We start from the raw sequence: 22,408 nt of genomic DNA, 5'->3' as shown, positions 1-22,408 counted from the left end.
CGGTGAAACGCAGGTCACGGTAGCCGAGCGGTCTAAGGCGTGCACTGTCTTCGCTCGGAAGCCGGGATCGTGGGTTCGAATCCCACTCGGGGCATAGATGTTTGTGTGCGTTTTTCTGTGTTTGTGTACAGGTAGAGGCCTTGCGACGAGCTGATCACCCGCCAAAGGAGTCCTACCGTATGTATATAATCTAGAAAAACCGAAGTGAACAGAGTTCATGGAGGTAGACCTAGGCCCACTGGGGCTGTAGTGCCAAGGGGAAAAAAAAAGGCGGTGAAACTCTCCTAGGAGGTGACGCTGTGTGCTCTACTGAAGTTTTTCGACGTTTCAGAAGAGCGTACTGACTCCATGTTCGGGGTCGAAAAGTAATCCACATACACAGCCAATAAGACGTAAGCAGCAAGCCACTCTAAGGGCGGCCGCACGCCAACTGCGTCAAGACAAGCATCAAGACATGAGACGAAAGACGCAGTTTTGCTTCAGTCGTGATTCAGACTCTAGTCCGTACACCGAAGTAGCACGTGTCTGCGTCTTATCACATGTTCTCCAGTTGATGATATGACATCAGCTCTTCACTCATGCCGATAACGTACACTGGTGCTGTTCCTTGACTACTGATGTCTGAGTCTTGATGCACAGAAAAGGAACGCGGTGTTTTATTTGCACACTCTCACTACGCCTCACGGAGCAGAGCTTATATTACAGGGACAACTTTATTTATTTTGCTGCTTCCATACAAATTTGATAATTAAAGACGTAGAGGTAATTCTGAATGCTGCATTAAGTTTTCAAATTAAACTCAGGAAAATCTGTCGAGCAGCAGAAAGGCACACTTATAGCCTACTTCAATCATTTTATCATAAGGAAATTTATCATAAAAGACCCTCCAATGCCCATAAGGCTGTTCGCGAGGTCTAAGGCATGAACCGTCTTTGCTCGCTCGTACGCTGGGGTCGTGAGTTTGAATCCCGCTCTAAATATGTGTTTATTATGTGTTTGTGCTGTTCTGTAAGTAGCGACCTTGTGAAGGGCTGATACCCCGTCCAGGAGTCCTACTGCCTGTGTATAGGTTTGCGAAGCTGAAAATAAAGCGGTCAGGGCCCAAAAAGGGCTATAGATCCATTGATGATAATGAAGGTGATAGTGAGACTTTTCAGCATTCTACCTGGGAGCATATTATGCCCATTCACTAAAATGTATGCTTCTGATACAGCCCAATACATTAACTGGAGTAGGAAAGTGCCTTCGGCATGAACTACTCCAACCTACAACCATTTGCGATGAGCAGCATATATTCTCAATAACACTAAAGCCCATTTTTTCAATGTTACATTGAAATGTGTGAGAAATCATGTGCCTTTTGGCAAAAGAAAAATTAAAATAAAGATCTTTTGGGTAGGTTTGAGCAATATTTCGAATGCGAGTCTTGGTCTAGATCAAAACTGCGGTTGAAATTAAAGTTAGTTCAGATTCAGAAACCTCTTCGTTACAGGAATTCGTGGTTATATTACTGTTGCTTATATTGTTAGATATACATAATTTTCGAAAGTATTTAGACCTAATTTTACAATTATCGAAACGAATACTTTACATATAAACATATTTTTTTCTGTTCAACCGTCCTGCCGAGTTTTGTAACGGTCATAAGCTGCGATCTAACGCATTGTTTCACGCCCAATTTATTGCCTGTGTGGAGAAGGATGTTAAGTATTTCACAATAATGGATGCCTCCTCCTGTTGCACTCAAACAGTTTAATACAGTCCGTAAAATTACATAAAATTTCATATCTGGAAGTGCCCATATAACATTTGTTAATATATTATAGTGATTTATAACCGGGGAGACAAGAAAGCGCAGTGTTGAGTGAGTACTGGAGCTTGCAACAGGAAATAAACGAAGGAAATGGAAGGGGCTGAAACAGCGTTACCGTCAGTCAGATTACCTCTGTGCTATTGGGACATGTTAGCAGTCAACTTTGGCATGACGTCCTCTATTGCTCTCCGGAGGACCGTGCACAAAGCCGACTGCGGAATTTGCCTGTATACAGAACGGCGTTCACACCCAACATCGTTCGAAGAACACTGGTATTAGCAATTCCCACGATGTTTAGCTAGTCCTTGTTACAGATTACAGCCTTCACACAAAATATCCGACTTCACAGTCAGAAATAAATTGACAAGGTTACGAAGGGGCATTATAAAAATATATGTAACTAAAGAACTAACTTCATGCAGCTGAGCCCTTCTTGAGCAGCCTCCAGTTGTGCAGCAACTCCAGAAATTCCCCTAAAATTTATGGAAGGCGAATGTTATTTACCGTGTTCACAAGAGCCTTCCATTGGTCCCTATCCTGAGTCAGATGAATCCAATCCATATCATCCCATCCTATTTCTCTAAGATCCATTTTAATATTGTCCATCTACGTACGTCTTGGTCTTCCTAGTGGTTACCTTCCTTCTGGCTTTCCCACCAATATCCTATATGCACTCTTCTTCTTCTTCTTCTCCTCCTCCTCCTCCTCCCCCCAATTCGTGCTGCATGCCCTGCCCATCTAATCCTCGTTGACTTTGTCACTCTAATTATACTTGGCGAAGAGTACCAATTATGAAGCTCTTCATTATGCAGTTATGTCCATCCTCCTGTACTCCCACTTTTTCTCCAATATCTGACGAAGGTAAAAAAACTGATCAGTTGTTTATTTGATTTTTTACGTCGAAACCCACATTAATGATCCCCAATAATTTTATAGGCATATGGATTTAATATTGATAAAAAGATAATTAATAAAATTTTGTATGAAGTATATAGCAGTGAAATCCCCCAATAATTACCACAGCAAGTTTTATTGTCCTTCTTATAAATTAATAAGTTAATGTACTCCTTCCATTAATTAGCCAATTATTCCTCATTCTAAAGAGAATTAAAGAGTTTATGAATCTTTATCGTTTTACCTCCTGCTTGAATCACTTCTGCCTGAATTTGATCACTGCCTGGCCATTTATACCTATTTTTTTTTTCAAATTTACAATAGCAATTTCAACCTCAGAAGGACTAGGATCAGGTTCTAACGGCTCAGTTCTGTGTATTTCTATCTGCCTTGCATCACTGACCTTATGTACGTACATTCAATAGCTGAGAGAAACATTTCTTCCATCTCTTCAGAATATCGTGGGAATCTGCAAGCAGATCATCATTCTAACTCTTCACTAAGTTACTTCTAAGTTGGTAATCCATCTCAATTTTTTTTTATTCCTATGTACAGGTCTCTAATGCTTTTGTTCCTACTTTTCGTTGCAAGTTCATCAATTTTGTCTTCCAGATATTCCCTCCTTTTTTTCCTGAAATTCCTGCGGGTTTCACGTCTTGTATTGTTCATATTATCCCCATTTAACTAGCTCCGATCCTGTAACCACTGCAATTTGTCTCATTTCCTTTGATCTAATAATTCCGAACACCCTTCATCGAAACATGGCTTGTGCTTCTTCAGTTCATAATAACCTAGACTCTCTTTGGCAGACATTTTGGTATTCTCTCTAACAGTTTCCCAAGCTTTATTAACACCCAAGTCAGTTTTTAATTTTTCCAAAGATGCGAACCTATTTGAGATTTCAACGCAATACTGCTCTTTATCCCTTACCTCATTTAATTACTTGGGACTGAACTTTTACTTCTGAAATTTGTGTGTCACTTGTTTATTCATTGTCAGTCTCTCTCTAAATTTTGCCACCACCAGAGAGTGGTCAGTACCACAATCTGCTGTCCTGAACGATCGGACGTCAGGTACACTTGAATGCCGTCTGCTATTTACCAGATATGACTAATTGAATTGTCTTTCCATTAGCAGATGTCTAACTAAAGTTATGAATGTTACGATGTGGGAATATGTACTTCTGAAAGACAGATTTTTGGAATTGGCAAAATTTACTATATAATTCCATTATCGTAACTAATTTGATGTAAAGTCTTATTCCCTTTTGTTGGTATGAAAATGTCTTCCCTCCCTACTTCGGAAGTGGGATCACCTAAAAATTCTTCATATGATATTTAGGGAATTTATTGAATACAACTTCTAGCTTCTTGTAGAAGGTGTCCCTAATATCATCAATTTCATCCTCTGTTGGGGCATGAACATTCGGAACGAAGATCTCACTCCAGTGACCTCTTAATACAAGTTTATGTACAACTTCCTGTCACTAAAAAACTCTATCCTCTTTAGTGCTCATACGATTATCATTTGTATAAAAAATAACTGTACCTAATTCATGATTTTTATTCCTCTTTCCATAGAAAGTTCGGTGCCACCTCTGTCCCATCTGCCATCCTGTAGTCCCATTAAACCTAACTTATACTTTGATACTCCTTTCGCAACTGCCATGGACGAATCTGTCATATACAGAAACTGTAAAAATTTGGTAAAGTACGAGCGCAGAAATATCTGGAAATAATCCGACACATTTCTTTCAATTTGTATAAAGAGGGAGGGGAAGTTGCAGATTAAATGTTATACGAATAAGTGAGTCCTCGTTATGAAAATTGCAGCTCTAGGCTATAGCCCACTCAGTTTCTGATATCTAAGGATTGAACCTAAACATACGCGGTGATGGTTTGCAGGCAGAAATGTGGCTAATATTTAGAGCCAGTCCAATAAGTTACCTTGTCTGTCATTTGAAACACAGTCTCAAACATTCATCAAACTAGCACATCATGAAACTGTAAGAAGAGTGACGCAAAGCACCTACATTGCTGTCGTTAGGGCAATCATAGCGAACAGTCATGTTAGCTGCATTCTGATCTTTACAACTCGTTTGTTCCAACCGCCGGCTCATTGTGAATCTGTTTGAAGCTCATCGAAAGCAATTCCTTAGCTGCTTTATATTTACTTAAAAAACATTGTGAAAAAATGATAATACACATTTTCAATATCTTGAACCCAAGGTTGAGTATTGTAGGATTTTTTTTTTTAATTTTCAATAGTAAGTACTAAAAATGTTATTGGTTATGCCTATAATTGCTATATATTTCACATGATATTTACACCGGTTGTTCCCTAGGCCCAACTGATATAACAAGAAGGAAATATAGATTTCTACCCATTAACATGTTATTATTTTTCAGACCCTGTTGAATTAAAAAAACGGGATATTTTTACCATGACTCTGACCCCAGAATAATGTTGCTTTCTGCAAGATTGGCAACATGATAATGAAACAGAGGAAAGTTTCAACAAAAAAAATTGAACACAATATTTACAACTTCTGTTATGAAAATTATGCTTACATGCTATGGTCACCTGCTATGATTTTAAATATTAGTGCTTTTTTTACTTTATTCGGTAGAAATCCTTGTCGAACCTACATCGGAGTAGATGTTATCCTGATTATATTTTATGAGTTTCCTCAGGTATTTTCAGACTGTCTTCTCTCCAGTCATCTCTTGTCATCGTACACGCTCATTTCTACGTTTTACTAGGCGGAATATGACCGGTACTCTTTTCGTCGTCTTACCGAGCATTCTCTGCCGGGACTTTAAATTATGCTCTTAGTGTCTACATTCGTAACGTAAAGGCTCATAGCGTACACGTGTATAAGTTGCGGAAAGGATGAAACACGTCTTCTCTTCCTCCCTTTATTCAATAAAATGGTACGTGTCTTACATGGATGTCTAGGGAGCAACAGAGAAGGCTGTCAGACATGCGCTCTCTGACGTATACTGACATAATCCTCAAGTTATTGCTTCAGTGAGGTTAAAAAACTGTATTCCTAAAATAGAGTTCTCCGAAAAAGAATTCATTTTCTTAGACTACAGCGCTTCTGTCTCAAAGAGCTTCGAGGACATTTAATTTCGCACCCGCTGTATGCTCCGGCAACGGCGAAAATTATTTTGTGCGTAAGAATATGATGTTCTAGATCTTCGCAGAATCTGTCCTACTGCATAATGAGGAACTTCATAACTTGTGCTCTTCCCCAAGCATCATTAGAAAGCTCAAGTTCAGGAGGATGAGGTGGGAAGAGCATGTAGAACGAATGCTGGGAAATTCTTCAGTAGCTGCACAAGTCACTTCTTTTCAAGAAGGGTTCAGCTCCATGAGTAAGTAGGCCGCGCCATAGCTTAAGCGGTCAGTCGCTGGCTTCCCACCGCGGGTTCGATCCCGGGTCTGGTCAAGTGGAATTTGTGGTGGACAAAGTGGCATTAGGACGGGTTTCTCCGAGTAATTCGGTTTCCCCTGCCAATCTTCATTCCACTAAATTCTCCGTCATCATAATCACCCGGGGCTACAATACGCCAATCAGTAGCCGCCGTGCCGAGTGGACCTAGTTGGACTCCACCCCCCACTAAGCGAGTTAAGAAAATAAGTGTAAAAGAAAGTGATGGTCACGGTAGCCCAGCGGTCTAAGGCATCTACTGTCTTCGCTCGCTCGGAAGCCGGGATCGTGGGTTCGAATCCCACTCAGGACATGGATGTTTGTGTGCGTTTTTCTGTGTTTGTCTACAGGTAGAGGCCTTGCGACGAGCTGATCACCCGCCCAAGGAGTCCTACCGAATGTGTAAGATCTAGTAAACCGAAGTGAAACGGAGAGTTTCATGGAGGTAGGCCTAGGCCCAAATTGGGGCTGTAGCGCCACAGAAAAAAAAAGTGTAAAAGTAACCTTGCAGCTTTTCTGAAGAACAATGCATTATTTACATAGGTACTACACGTGCAGTTTCACACTTCAGTTCCTTTACTCATTATAAGATTTGGTGGATTTCAGAACTGATCTGGAAATATTGATAAAGAGAATATCCCCTGACTCTGATGAGAATCGAAACACAAGCATCCGGATTTACTGAACTCACTCTCCGCTAACAACTCTGGTTGTAAGTATATCACGATCCACTTTAGTCCAATGCTTAAGTCAGAAACAACCCCAACCAACCTGCTGCGTAGAAAACACAAACAACGGAACAGCACTGACTTTGCAAATTACGAAGTAAAAATTTATGAGCCGGGATAGCTCAGTCGGTAAAGCGACTACTCTGCGGGCCGGACGTCGGAGGATTCGAGATTAAATTCCCAGCAGGAAGAAGCGTTATTCTCTTTTATAGGATGTTCAGTTGGATTTCGGTTCCCACTCAACCGGGGGTTATTTCACAGGGATGTGAAGCTGACCTCTCACTTCCATACAGTACTGATGTTAAGAATGGTGGAGCTATACCTCCAATCCCTCATAAGTCTTCATTTAGGCGCATAACTAAGTAAAGCCAAATAAAACTTTACATTTTTACCTTTAAACTTTTATTTCCGCCAACACAACTTCATATATACAACTTGATCATTAACTACTACATGTTTCGGCCTTCATCAGCCAATGTACAATCACTGTTAACTTGACTGCACCATACATACACTGCCGTGAGTCCTCCTAAGTTATGATGTAATGCTTTCTACCTACATGCCCTAATTTAAATATTACATTTTAAATAATTAAAATTTAACATACAATACTATTCAATTATTCTAAAGTACCTTAATGCTAAAATATTTTTGTTTTGTCGTAGTTACGGATCCGTTTATGTTGGTTTTTTCTTTTGTGGATGCAGCAAGCGTATCCATACAAAAAGCTGTGTTGATGGGAATAAATGCAATTTAAAATACAACAAAACACGATGCTGCAATACACTATTTATGTGGTAACGTTACTCTTTTTAAGATACAAAATGATATTTAAACATTTGTTAGTACAGCCGTCCTTTGAACTTTCGTCCATTTCCGTTTCTAAACGGGAAATGACTGTACTGAAGTGACAATAGTGTGTCCGTGGTTCAGTTGCTATAATTCATTAATGAAAAGGAAGCTCGTGTGTACATATATGTCAAGGGTATCAGTCGATACTAATGCCGTTATAGGGAAGGCAGGTCTGACACGTAGAGCCACCACGCGTTTAATAGTGGAAGTAGCAAAAGCTCGTCCGCCTGCGAGCCTATATTAAAACCTCCCCAGAGAAAAGTTCAAGGTTACGAAAATCACAGCTTAATAGAGATTTAATGCAGAATAAGCCAAGTGTAACAACGACATAAAGCACTTTGTTTCTGACACATTAAAACTAATTTAGAAATTTTGTCACATGTGAAATTTCAGTTACAGAAGTAACATAATGTCTTTTACTATGACTAGAATTCATTACTGACGAAAGGGATATTTTTTTAAGTTCTAATCCACCTCTACAGTTTTTCACATTTCTGAATCATATCCAGTGGTTAAGAAGAAAGAGGTAAGCAAAGGAAACTGTATTAAATTGAGTTGAAAAACGCAATCGAAGAAAAGCGTTTGAGATGGTAGAACTAAAAACAAGAAATGTGAATATGCTCTTTGCTGAAGCTGTACGCTGGGTAAGAGAAATATCTGGTGTTACCCTTACAACGTATTAGTGTTTCTTTCGGTTACTGATGTGGTAATATTCATACTCTTCACGTATGAATATTTGGGGTCAAACTACCAAAACTGAACTCACATTTACTTCACAGTACAAAAGTAAAGGGAATAATGAAGTAGTAGAAGAATTTCAACGTGTAATTTAACGACATAAAACAAAATTCAAGGCTATCAAATAGGAGAATTGCGCTACTTCACGTTAGTTACAAAGGGTACAATAATTCTGATGTATTTTAGATTTTGATAACAGGTTTCTGAGGACTCGAAGCAAGTTACGGAAGAGGTTATCAAAGCGGAAACGTTTCTGAAAGTTCCTACGTCAGAATTTCAGAACACTGAAAACGTGGACNCATACACTTCACGTATGAATATTTGGGGTCAAACTACCAAAACTGAACTCACATTTACTTCACAGTACAAAAGTAAAGGGAATAATGAAGTAGTAGAAGAATTTCAACGTGTAATTTAACGACATGAAACAAAATTCAAAGCTATCAAATAGGAGAATTCCGCTATTTCACGTTAGTTAGAAAGGGTACAATAATTCTGATGTATTTTAGATTTTGATAACAGGTTTCTGAGGACTCGAAGCAAGTTACGGAAGAGGTTATCAAAGCGGAAACGTTTCTGAAAGTTCCTACGTCAGAATTTCAGAACACTGAAAACGTGGACAAATAGAATTCAGAACATAAAGCCCCTTCAACCCCGTCTGCACTTACAGCACCTTGTTTCACAAAAGATATCCTGGAGACAAAGTCATGATCTTCAGCTTGTCCTTCCAATTTTAAATTCCACGTTCGACCTAACATGTCATATTTTATTTTCTGGTTATTAAAGGAGATATTTCTATTGCTTTTTTGCCATGCTCATTCACTAATCTTGCGTTTCCTCAGGCTTATCTTTAAATAGCATTACGCGTGCGTTTTCTGTGTCACATTGTCACAAGCTGTGTATAAGGGATTACACTTTTGTGTTGTTAAGTTGTGATTAGGCGTGAAGAATTTTCATTCTTTATTTCTGCCGATTTAATCGTCCCAATAATTGGCTTTCATTTTCCTGTGCGCTTTTTTTCATTGCTAGTGGGGTGGGACTAAGTCCCTTGTACTGCGGCCACTTCTGGCCTATTGTACCAGCCCCAGATGATAAGTGAGGGTGATTGTAGAGCAATTGGTGGAATGAATATTGGCAGGGGAAACAGAAGTACTCGGATAAAACCTGCCCCAGCGCCACTATGTCCATCACAAATCCCACTTGACCAGACCTGGGACTGAACCCGGGCCGCCGCAGTGGGAAGCCAGGAACTAACCGCTTGAGCTATGGCGGGGCCCTCCTGTGCGCTTTGTGATGCTCCTATTCGCGGGTACTTTGCCGACGTATATGTACGATGTGTTGTTCATCATTTCCATTCTTTGTCCATGACGTACTAGTTGATTTTGTGAGGCATGCCTGCATATGAGTGAGGTTTTGCCCATTTTGTTTTTTATCGTATGCCATTTGCTGAAAATGTGTTTGGTCAATACTTATACCTTTGCTGTTATTCTGTAGGGCCACTTCATGTGAAAATTTTCCATTTCTTTATGTTTCATGTTGTGATGTACTGAAATTGGTGTAACGGTTTGTGGCTATTATTACGTTGCTTTTATGTGGTAATGATTTGTTTTCCTTTCTTTTGTTTATGTTATGTATTGGCAGGCACAAAACAAGCTGGATAAAGCGGTAACTACTCTAAACTACACTGGAGAAATATCCAGTTGAAATCTCTGTAGGGATACCGAGTCTACTGACCAAGGATTTTCGTGGATTTCCTCAGTCCTTCCAAGTAAAATTCGGGAGACTGCCCAAAATTATGCCGTGGCCAGTTCTTTCTACAAATTGTTTAATTCATACTTGATCAATAACCCTATTATTCGAATCTGTAGTTCTATAAACTGAGCCACTGGTAACATCGTTATATAAACCCTAAAAATAAATATTTTCGGTAGGAGCTTACTTCTTGCCAAGTAGTGGCCATCTCCACGGTAACAGCGAGAATTATCTATAAGCTAATAGAGCCAACATTCTCAAGTATCTTACTTCGTTAGTTGCGCCTGCGCTGGACGCCATTCTTTCAATCGTCCGATCAAATTTTGTTCGGGATTACGTGACAAGAAGGCTGATGGTATTTAATCATAGAAATTTAACGTTTTTGGCCTCTGAACTCGATGTAAGATGGGATGTGTTTCTAGCAAATGTTTGTGATCGTTGTGTCAATATTTCTACAGCTGTGCCGAAAACTTAACATCCATTCGAGAGGGGCATCACACTCAGTGAATAAAATACTAAACGTTCTCCGTATTCAACCTACAGCTTTCCTGAAGGTGTTCACACAAATGTTAGTTTCTTTGTCTCATAAAAATAAGAAAACTGTATTGATCACACTACTTAATACGAACTAGAATCCTTACGCCTTCTTTGTCTGTTTTGAACTCGTAAAAATCCATTCGTATTCTCAAAACATATTTTCAGCGTTCTTTCATTAAAATTAGCGTGCACTAGTCTGATTATTCCACGTGCTAATTTGTCGTATTGTAGCTTTATATGGACCGCCTCTGTGGTCTAGTGGTCAGCGTTTCTAGCTACAGATCAAGAGGTCCGGGTTCGATTCCCGGCGCTACCTGATTTTCTGAGAAGTAATGGTTTGGAACGGGGTCCGCTCAGCCTCGTGAGGATAATTGAGGAGTTATTTCAAGGAAATAGCGGGCTCCGGTCTAGAAAACCGAAATTAGCCGCCTGTGGGGATTCGTTGCGCTGACCACGCGACACCCTCTATCCACAAAATTTGGCACTAACTTCGCCGACAAGCGGCGGTCGCTCGGTCGGTAGTGTTCACTAGCGGGCTAAAACCACGGAGTTTGTTTTTGTTTCTTTTGTAGCTTTATATGTACCGCACCTTTTCAAATTGCTACTAACAGATGCCCCCACTTGCGAACGGTGCCTAGGAAAAGACGAATCATCCACTCATATCCTATGTGACAGTGATGCTATACTCGTAGCTATAGGAATAGTGTTTTTATGGAACCAAGTGACTGTTAAGAAGCCTTCATAAATAATATCCTACGTTTCATTCGAAGTGTAGGATTGATAAAGACTTAAACAAAAAGAGGGAAGCACAGTAGATCGATGAAGGTCGCAGTGCAATGGCCGGAAGGGCCCATGCCTTATGCATCCATTTACATGTGCTACAGCACTTGCACTGCGGCTAGCCTATGTAGGTGGCGTACTCGATGTTCTTTCAGTAGGGTCGATACAAGGTCCAGCTCAGTCTCACGAATTTCGTTGGGAACGTGACGTGATGAGACGTTTTAATTTCGTTCTATTCATGAAACGGTATTCAGTCTTACTGAGAAAAAGGAAATTAAAATAAAAATTGTTTTTAATGCGCTATCCAGTTTCATTATCACATGTTCTATATTAGCTTTCCGTGTGGTTTACGTTTTTCTTCGTAATTTCACAGAGTTACCGGAACGCTACAGAGAGCATAACTATTCTTTGGCAATATCTTATGAAATGATATAGGAGTTTGGGAAATATATCTCCAAATACTTGTCATTATTTCCACATTTTTTTCCTAAGCTAATATCATAGTCTGTGTAGAGACTGGCTATGGGCTGCATGACTGAAGGTTCGGAATTCGAGTCCAGGTACAGTCAAGAATTTTCACTTCTCCAAACATCCAGGCGGCTCTGGTGTCCACCCAACCTCCCATGCAATGGGTACCTGGGGTTCTTTCCCGGCGATAAAGCGGCCGGGCTGTGAAGCTGACCACTCACTTCCAACTAGTACCAAAGTTAAGAAAATGTGGATATATACATCCACTCACCCATACGTCTTCATCTAGCAGCGCTTAATTAGTTACGCACAGGGACAAATTTACATTTTTACCTTTCTTGGCTAACACCAGGCATATTTTATGACAAAGGACATAATTTTTAAGAATGATAGCCGAAACACTAGGTGGATGCAATGCAGGAAATGTCAAGGCTACTGATACTGAACAGCTACAACTTTTATAACTTTTATATATATCTTTTATATCCCTTATTCGGAAATCGAATCAAAACAATATTTTATAAGCTGCAGGCTAGTCGCCGATCACATTGACTGCGCAGTCTAAGGCATTAACTGATTTCGCCCGTTCGAACACTGGGATCGTGGGTTTGAATCTCACTCGAGGCATGGAAGTCTGTTCGTGTTTAATGTGCGTTTTGAATTTGGTAGCGGCCTTGATACGGGCTGATTCCCTGTCCAAGCTGTCCTATCGACTGTCTAAGATTAAGAAACTTCAGCGAAAGGATCGTTTCATGGAAGCCCTGTGTTTCAAGTGAGCGCAACAGTAATAGAAGAGGAAGAAGAAGAAGGAAAAGGCAGATTATTAAAAATATATATATATCGTGACATCAATACTTGCATCTGAAAAATGTCTTCATCTTAGTTTATATTTGACGTTGAATCTTTTCTCTTTTAAAAATTAATGAAGGTTTAGCCAACGTTATGCTTTATATGAGAAATATTCTGTGGTTATATGGATGACGTCATTAAAGAGCCTTAATAAATCAGACGTTCTGCTTTTATAAATCCCAGAGCCAACATAAAGGGTTTTCATGTCAGAAATAACCACAGAAAAGAATATACATCATCTTGTATGTAAGAGTTATAGCAAATACAGCTATCTTATTTCATTTCATTGTAATCGACTTGTGCAGTCCCAAATAAATTTATGACAGATTTTATTAATTATAATATCTAATTCACATAAAACCGAGACCCGACGTACACGTTTCAAGATTTCGTACGAAGTCAAAAATCTGAATGCATTTCGTCAGTTTCTGGTCTATGCTGATGACGTCAATTTATTGTGTCAGAACGAAATAGAACTACCGTTACAGCACCCACAGAAATTCTATGGCCCAACAAGACAGTTGCAGAAACAGACGGAGAAGACTGTCAGGGCATGTTCCTGCCTTGTCACCAGAATTCATAAAGGGAATCAAAAAATGCATATAGAAAATGGAAAACTTGGATTATACATTAAGAAACCTATATTGTATTCGGGAATAAATTCTTTGGGTGGGTTGAGACTGAGTCCACTTGGTACGTCGGCCACTCATTGGCCGATGATGATAGGCGATGACTGTGGAGCAGTCGGTGGAATGAGAATTGGCACGAGAATCCGAAGTACTCGGAGAAAACCTGAACCCAGAGCCACTTTGTCCACCAGAAATATCAGATGACCTGACCTGGGCTCGAATCCGGGCCGCCACGGTGGGAAGTCAGCAACTAACCGCCTGAGTTATGGCACGGCCTCATATTCAGGAATAAATCAAGATCAGCTTAAATTCGTAAAATGCGCAATATTCTACCTTCCCATCTGTTGTGTATTCTCGTACTGAATTATAGCATTGTATTACATGAACTTAAAGTTTTGTGTGTAAGTCTCAAGGAAGTAATGGATGGAAAGGATTTGAGAGCAGGGTTCTGAGCAGAATGAGTGCACAGAAATAACAGGAGACTTGAGTAGATTGCGCAAAGCAGAACATCAACATTTTGTAACGTAGCGCGATCTCGCGGCCTGCCTGTGGGGAAGAATAAATACAAAATTTTATGCCCAACGCTTGAAAGTAACAGAATACTAGGAGGGACTTCGGCGTCGATGGGAGATTCATGATGAAATGGAAGTTAAGGAAGTTGTAAGAATTTGAACTTGACACGACCTTTGGTCAGAGCAATGACCATTGCAGTTTTATGAGAGTAGTTAATTCCTTGTTCGGTCGAGCGAATATAATATTCTCAAAACGATCCCTGTCCCACGGAGTTAGACAAATGTACGAAGCCTAATATTTTACTTAAACTGGACGTGGCTTGCAAGAAACAAATCAATGCCGCACAGACTAATTTCACTCACTCACCCTCTTTATTAACCGTCACAACACAACACATATCGAGATCAATGCCCAGCTACGGCCCTGCTACATGTTTCGCCTATCAATAGCCATCATCAGGCAAATACATGGTTAAGCATATATATACCACTGAAATGCAGTACTATTAAACTGGATACAATACTATTGATCATATAAAACACTTGACGTAAGAAATACAAATAATCAGATTATATAAAACAGAAGTTATATTGTAAAACAAGAATACAATTTTAATTGATGTTTTATAACATCGAATCAGTCGTTGGTTTTGTAATTTCGTACGTTCCCATGGACAAATTGGAATATTCTATATTTTTTCTTTTTGTATTTTTTTATTCTATAATTCACTCACTCACTCTCTCACTCATACAGCTAAGCCCTTTTTGAGAAGCCGACAATTCTGCAGCTACTCAAGGACTTCCCAGAATTTTATGGAACGCGAAGGTTCATTAACGTGTTTACAAGAGCCATCCACTGGTCCCTATCCTGAGCCAGATCAATCCAATCAATACCATCCCATCCTATCTAAGATGAATTTTAATATTGTCCACCCACATACGCCTTGGTCTTCCCAGTGGTCTCTTTCCTTCCGGTTTTCCCATCAATATCCTATACGCATTCCTCGTCTCCCCTATTCGTGCTACATGCCCTGCCCACCTCTTCCTCCTTTACTTGATCATTCTAATTATACTTGAAGAAGAGTACAAGTTATGAAGCTCCTCATTATACAGTTTTCTCCAACATCCTGCCACTTCATCTCATATTCTCCTCAACACCCTTTTCCCTAAATAATATAACATTTTTAATGTTTTTATGTGGTGATAACGCATGTTATATAAAACACGGATAAAATAAATAAAGAAATAAAGCGTGCATACACACTTGTACATATTTCAATTTGCTGAAGACTGCGTGCTCTCAGAGCTCCCAAGCGAGATAGTGATGTGGGGGGTTAGCAGGTTATTTTATTCGCTGCATTGGTCTGCAGTAAGTACAAGCGTCGAACATGAGAATATAAACAATGGCGGTGACTTTGAGAATAGGGGCAAACTTATCATCTCTGAAACGTGAGAATTAGATATCATCGTGAAAAGGATTGAAAACATGTGACGTCAACTCAGATAACAAGGAAAAATTACCAGGATGAAGGAAGAATGAGATTACGTAGGATTTTAACATTTTGGAATTCCAATATAGACTTGGATATATTACCAAACTCAAATGCAGGTCTCCCAAAGTATATTCATTGTGCACTAAGAGCCGAAGCTCAGGTTTTCTTAAGCCCTCTAGAGCTAACACAGAATACAGCTAGTTTTATAGGAGCAAAGACAGAAAACAAGAGGTCCCTGGTAGAAATAATGAAGCCTGCTTTCCTATTGCATTGCTTTCTGGTACTGCAAACTTTGCACTCTAAGTTCAATATGAACTATTCCCTGCACTCTATCTAGTCCTAAGGCTAGACCTAGGTCTTCCAAGTAGTCTCCTCTATTAAGGTTTTACGACCAAAATTTCTATGATTTTTTTTATGTTTGCTAGGCGTTACTCCCACCTCACTTACATTTAACTCAGCACCTTAAAACCTTTGGTGAAGAGTAATGATTGAGTTTATTTTAGAAATAAGATATCCAGGTCTTACGTCGTATGTATGACGTAATTTGTTATATATAAAGGTCAACTTTTCGTTGCAGGACACATTATCAAACAGCTCGGTACAAATAGGAATTGATATCCCCATCAGATACGGAAATTTCCGTGAGTATAAATTACAAAGCCGGTCACGGTACCGGAGCGGGCTTAGGCATGTACTGTCTTCGCTAGCTTAGAAGTTGGGATCGTGGGTTCGAATCCCACACAAGATATGGATGTTTGGTGTGTGTGTATGCGTTTATTCTGTATTTGTGTTGTCCTGTGTTAAGGTAGAGGCCTTGCGGCGGGCTAATCCCTCGTTCAGGAGTCCTACCGTCTATAAAAAGATCAATATGGGAAAATAACCTCGACACCGTAAGGTACGTATAAGAGGAATGATTTAAGTAAGTAAATCAATTATAAAGCGAGTCTGACTATGTGGAGGCACAATTAACCTCGTCCTCTACTAATACTGGCACGACTCTCATTCTGTTATATTAATGATGCTGATCTTTAAAATCGTTTTCGTCAGTTTCAAAGGCGTCACAATATAAGGTATCGTATCAAAGAAGAATAAATTAAATTTGAAGATTTAACAGCAATGACTATGAAGATAACTCTATTCTGGAATTTAACTACATTTAATCTATTAGCTCATTGCCAACACTTAGGAGGAACAAGATGGATAGTAGCCTTTTGCCCTGAAGATAGAGACGCCATATTCGTCCGATACATTTATAACGCTGTATAGTCCAGAAGACAAAAACTTGAAGAAAGAAGAAGGTTCGAGAAGGAACTCTTTACACAACACCAGTTTCCCGGAATTGCATTAGGTACCCTGTGTTTCTGGAGCTCTGATTTACAATTCAAAAACCTAGTAACAGAATAAAGGGGTATAAGGACTGCTCTTGTATGTATCTGTGTGTTATTGTTATATAAGAAGCTGCAGCTTTAGAATTAATTAAAGTCTGTATTCCCTGAGGGCGGCTGCTGGTGCCCCGCTGTGTGAAAATTAAGTCTCAGGACGAACAGTTTCGAAATTAAGAAAAGAAAAGTAGGGCAGAACGTTGCCCTGGTCGAAGAGTAGCACCGGGAACTTCAGATAAATATGGCCGTAAATATATAACATAAAAGTCGTAATTGCAATGTAGAATTGAGTTTAAATTTATACTTATTGTGGGGATATTCTCTGTGACGGGAATATGCATTGACACCGGACACGGTATGCTAGCGGTGAATCTCTAGGCTTGTATTCGGGAGATGTTCAGTTTGAACCTCGGCAGGGATTCCGGCTATTTTAATTGAAGATTTTCATGGTATTAATCAGTCTCTCCAGACAAATGCAGGGACAATAAATAGATTAGGCCACTGCAGTCTTCTTCTGAAGCCTTTCTAGTTCGTCTTCCTACAATTCGACGCTATGTAACCGCATACTGACACTGCCATAAAATGACACACAGACACGGTTCAATGCTGAAATTTTAAGAGCTGCCATCTCATAAGTTGCTTACTGTAAGTTTCTCGGACTCCATTTTATGCGTATCTTTAATTCCTTAGTGCACAAGCCGAAAAGTGTTTCCCAGGTCTTCAGACAGTTTCCTGTGCATCACTTTCCTCAGCCCTGTAATTTGTAACTGCAAGGTAAATTTTTACATTTATTTTCTATTATAAGAATTTCTTTTATTTCTAGTCGGGTGGGACTAAGTCCCTTGGACTGCAGTCACTTCTGGCCTACTGTACCAGCACCAGATGATAGGTGAGGGTGATTGTGGAGCAATTGGTGGAATGAAGATTGGCAGGGGAATCCGAAGTACTCGGAGAAAACCTGCCCCAGCTCCACTTTGTCCATCACAAATCCCACTTAACCAGACCCGGGATTGAACCCGAGCCGCCGCGGTGGAAGCCAGCAACTAACCGCTTGAGCTATGCCGCTGCCCAAAATCTCACATACTCTGACCTGGGTTCGAACCCGGGCCGCAGCAGTGGGAAGCCAGCAACTAACCGCTTGGGCTATGACGCGGCCCTTCTCTTATAAGTAACTGTAATTTTCTTCGTGTCCATTTCATTTAAATCTGCAGGTGCTCAGAACCGCTTTATGTTAATTGGAGTAGATTATCCACGACCTTGGTGTTCCTAAGTAAGGATTTTATGTATATCAGTTTATTCTTATATAGTGGTAGTTCGTAATTCTCACTTTTTAAATTCTGAGGATCAGAAGTAGCATTATTCAACATCTTGTTTATTTTGTCACGTGATGGAGTGACTATAGACGGGGGTTTGATTGGTAATTGGATTTATTCGTAACATACAAGTAAATATAGCGCTATCGCTAATTCAAACACTCAGCAGTTCACTGCAGCACGCATTAAGCCTTCTCAGTCTGCTGTATCTTCACCAATCGTTGCCTGGTAACGGTTTTCAACGTAGTAGATCCTTCACGTCTGTACTGGTCGGCGACTCTCTCACAGCTATCTAAATTCTAAGCTTATCCTGCTTAACAGTTCGGCACAATTCGCACAAAAATCCACGTCTCCAAACAGTTTTTCTAATGTTGTGTCATGCAGCTGTCGCACGGACCGCGTAGAGAACACCGCTTCCGGTTAGTCTTTTGGTGCGTGTTAGAAATCTGCTACCTAGCAACGGCCATTGTTTACAGTCACTATATAACAATGGGTCTGCATGCTACATTAAGAATACCAGCGTAGATATATTTAGAATTCCAGTCAAATATCATTATCATTATCATTGACAAAACACATATTTTTTAGCCATAGAACATTCTACCAGATTTGTAGACCAACCTGTTTTTAGTCCTTTGGATTCTGCAGCAATAATTTGTTGCAGAAAAGAGTCGTCAGCCTTAAGCCAGAACCTCAACCTGGAGGAACAGGTTTCAGGATTTATGCTTCCAGTGACAAGGTGGACCACTTACCCCACCGCGAGGTTCCCTCTCCTTTGCTTTCTACATCTCTCAGGGCTACAGTGGAGGTATTCTAATCCATCTGCACACGAGATCCAATCGAACATACCTATATTAATAAAATATATTTTACAGATCAATGATTACCGACTTACTTAATTACTCATGGAGCTGAGCCCTTCTGGAGGAGCCGCCAGTTCTGGAGCTACTCAAGAACTTCCCAGAATTTTATGGAACCCGAAGGTTCATTACAGTGTTCACAAGAGCCCTCCACTGGTCCCTATCCTGAGCCAGATCAATCAAATCCATCCCATCCCATCCTATCTCTCTAAGATCCATTTTAATATTGTCCACCCACCTACGCCTTGGTCTTCCCAGTGGTCTCTTTCCTTCTGGCTTTCCCACCAATGTCCTATACGCTTTCCTCGTCTTCCCTATTCGTGGTACATGACCTGTCCACCTCATCCTCCTTGACTTGATCATTCTAGTTATACTTGGAGAAGAGTACAAGTTACAAAGCTCCTCATTATGCAGTTTTCTCCAACCTCCTGTCACTTCATCTCTCTTAGATCCAAATATTCTCCTCAACACCCTGTTTTCAAACACTCTTAGTCTATGTTCCTCCCTTAATGCCAGAGACCAAGTTTCACACCCATACAGAACCACGGGCAAAAATTATAGTTTTGTATATTCTAATTTTTATGTTTTTGGACAGCAGACGAGAAGACAAAAGGTTCTGGGCTGAATGGTAGCAAGCATTACCCTAGGTTTCGATCTGTTATCGTTGTTCCCAAATATCTGAACTGTACCACATTTTCAAAACATCTGTTTTCTATCGTTATGTCGTGATTTTGGGCTGCATTTTGGTGACGAGACAGTAACATATACTTAGTTTTCTCTGTGTTTACTTCTAGACCAACCTCCTTACTAGCGTCAATTAATGTCTGTTTTTCTTTATAGTATCTACATTAACACCCAGTAGATTCACATCATCGGCATAGGCCAACAGGTGATATATCCCGTTTAATTTCAGTCCCACCTGGTTTCCCTGGACCTTCCTAATGGCATATTCCAAGGCAAAGTTGAAAAGGAGTGAGATAAAGCATCTCCTTGTTTTAGGCCATTCTGGATAGGAAATTTATCAGACAAATCTTTACCTACACAGACTTTTCTACACGTTTCGTTTAAACACATTTTAATCAACCTAACTAGTTTCATGGGTATCCCAAACTCTTATCAGAGTATTGTGCAATACTTCCCTCCTAACTGACTCATAGGCTTTCTTGAAGTCTATGAATAGCTGATGTACTGTCTCATCGTAGTCCTATTTTTTCTCCAATATCTGACGAATGCAAAAGATCTGATCTGTAGTTGATCTGATGAACGATTGCTTAACGCAAATATTCAAATGCGTTTGAAATTTATTTTTAATATTCTTTTTGGAAAGAAATATTTGCCGTTCCTTAAGTCTAAGTATAGTGACAATGCTGTGAATTTACGGATTACACAAAGAAGTTTATGAGTACTGAAGCGAAAAATAAAGAACAGAAAACAGGCTTATTCATGGCATGGAAGTGCGGTAAGCGGCAACAACCGGTATATTTGGTCCGATGTATGACTGAACTAAGTTAACATTGCGTTCCATAATATATTTGTCCAGGGTTATCTTTACACGCTGTTTCAGGAGCAGGCTGCAGTACTACCTTAAAGTGACTGATCATCATCATCAAACTGATGTATATTTAATCTACTTTCCTAAAAAAGCTTATGCAATCTCCATGCGCTCTGTGTCTCTGAATTCCACCCACTTATTAATATTTGAATGACTGAACCAATCTTTCTGAAGCTCGGTATTGTGACATAACATCTAAAATCCCGATTATTCCATTTCTAGACAACGGCTCGTTAAAACATATCCGTGACAACAAATAGGCACGTAATAGTACATGAAATGTTGGAGGCGGTGGTCTCTTTCCGGTTCACTCTGAGTTATAAAAGGACGACACTTGGACTTGGTTATAGAGGTCAGTTAAGTCCATTCGTCATTCATTTGTAAGGCACTCAACATTCAAGGCAGTTGGAGTAGAACCAACAGTTCATTCGTAATTCAGTCGTAAGAGAATTAAGAAGGCAGTTAAGTATTTCAAGTGAAGAAATCAGTCTTCTGGGATTTGGCACCGTGTATATGTGGTGTTAACCGACGTTTCGGAGGAACGTATCACCTCCATCTTCAGGGCAGAAGATGGATGTGATACGTTCCTCCGAAACGTCGGTCAACACCACATATACACGGTGCCAAATCCCAGAAGACTGCTTTCTTCATAGTCACCGCCGTGAAAACCTCAAATCTTACAAATATTTCAGTGTTCATCTGTGGACTGCTACCCAGCGGACAAGGAAGTTGAGGAAGTGGCCGATTCATAAATCGGAACCAAATCAATCACAGTAGAATAGAAGACACTCGTAGTCCAATAAGGAATGCAGACAATCTTAAACAGTCACTGTTGGTGATGTCATAATTGATTGTAACTAAGGGAGGTTCTAAATAAGGCGGCAATACAATCCAGAACCCGCTATCATTCGTCACGGAACCCCGGACATGTAACTGTATGTACGAGGTGTGTTAACACGGCAATGAGATTCATTTTGCAGTGCGGGGTCCCCTAACTTCAGTCTAAGTTTGAACTTTTAACGTGAATACATGTGGTTCCGTTGTGGTTCGTGTAAATTTATGTTTTATTACAGTCACAAAAATGAAGAAGAATAATCTCGAGCAAAGTTATGCAATCAAGGTGGTATCGAACTGAGGGACGGGGCTGCTGATGCATAAGAAAAGATTCAGAAATCCTTTGGTTATGATTCTGTATCACGTGCTCAACTACTTCGGTGGCACAAAAACTTTATACGTGGGAGAGAAGCTGCTGAACAGTGATAAAAACATAAACGTCGTGTTAGATGGACGTTTGATCATTTAAATGATTATCGATTAATTTATGTTAATGAACGTAAGGTCTATGAAATTGTTACACAAGATTTGAACTTGAGAAAATTGTGTGCAAAAATGGCTCCAATAAATTTAAATGATGACCGAAAAACCGCGTCCAACTGAAGTGTCGGCAGAAATGCTTAAACGGCTCGACAATGAACCAGATTTTCTTAATCGGGTGATAACAGATGATGAAAATTGTTTTTTCGAAAAAGACCCTGAAACCAAGAGGCAGAATGTGGAATGGGGCACACCGCATTCTACAAGAGAGAAGAAAACCGGCATGAGGAAATGAAAAATCAAGAAAATGGTCATTATTTTCTTTCATTCTCGAGGAGCAGTTCATAAGGAACCTGTACCACCCGGTGTCACAGGGAATCAAATATATTACATTGAACTTCTGGACCGTCTGAAAAAGGAAGGTGATGCGAGTTCAATGGAAACTGCAGATGATTGGATCCTTCGAGCTTCATCACGATGACATTTCCGCACACATAGCATTCCAG

The 22,408-nt window shown here is 39.9% G+C and overlaps 1 protein-coding gene across 3 annotated transcripts in view; it reads right to left on the bottom strand.

The window, feature by feature from the left end:
• LOC111873177 (gamma-aminobutyric acid type B receptor subunit 2) overlaps nt 1-22,408 on the bottom strand; it is a 691,722-nt gene that overhangs the window by 154,806 nt on the left and 514,508 nt on the right. The window lies entirely within an intron of this gene.

The sequence above is a fragment of the Cryptotermes secundus genome, unplaced genomic scaffold (assembly GCF_002891405.2).
Source record: "Cryptotermes secundus unplaced genomic scaffold, Csec_1.0 scaffold344, whole genome shotgun sequence".
In the NCBI taxonomy this organism is placed as follows: Eukaryota; Metazoa; Arthropoda; class Insecta; order Blattodea; family Kalotermitidae; genus Cryptotermes; species Cryptotermes secundus.
The sequence above is the reverse complement of the archived record's forward strand: the minus strand, read 5'-3'. Positions and strand labels throughout refer to the sequence as shown.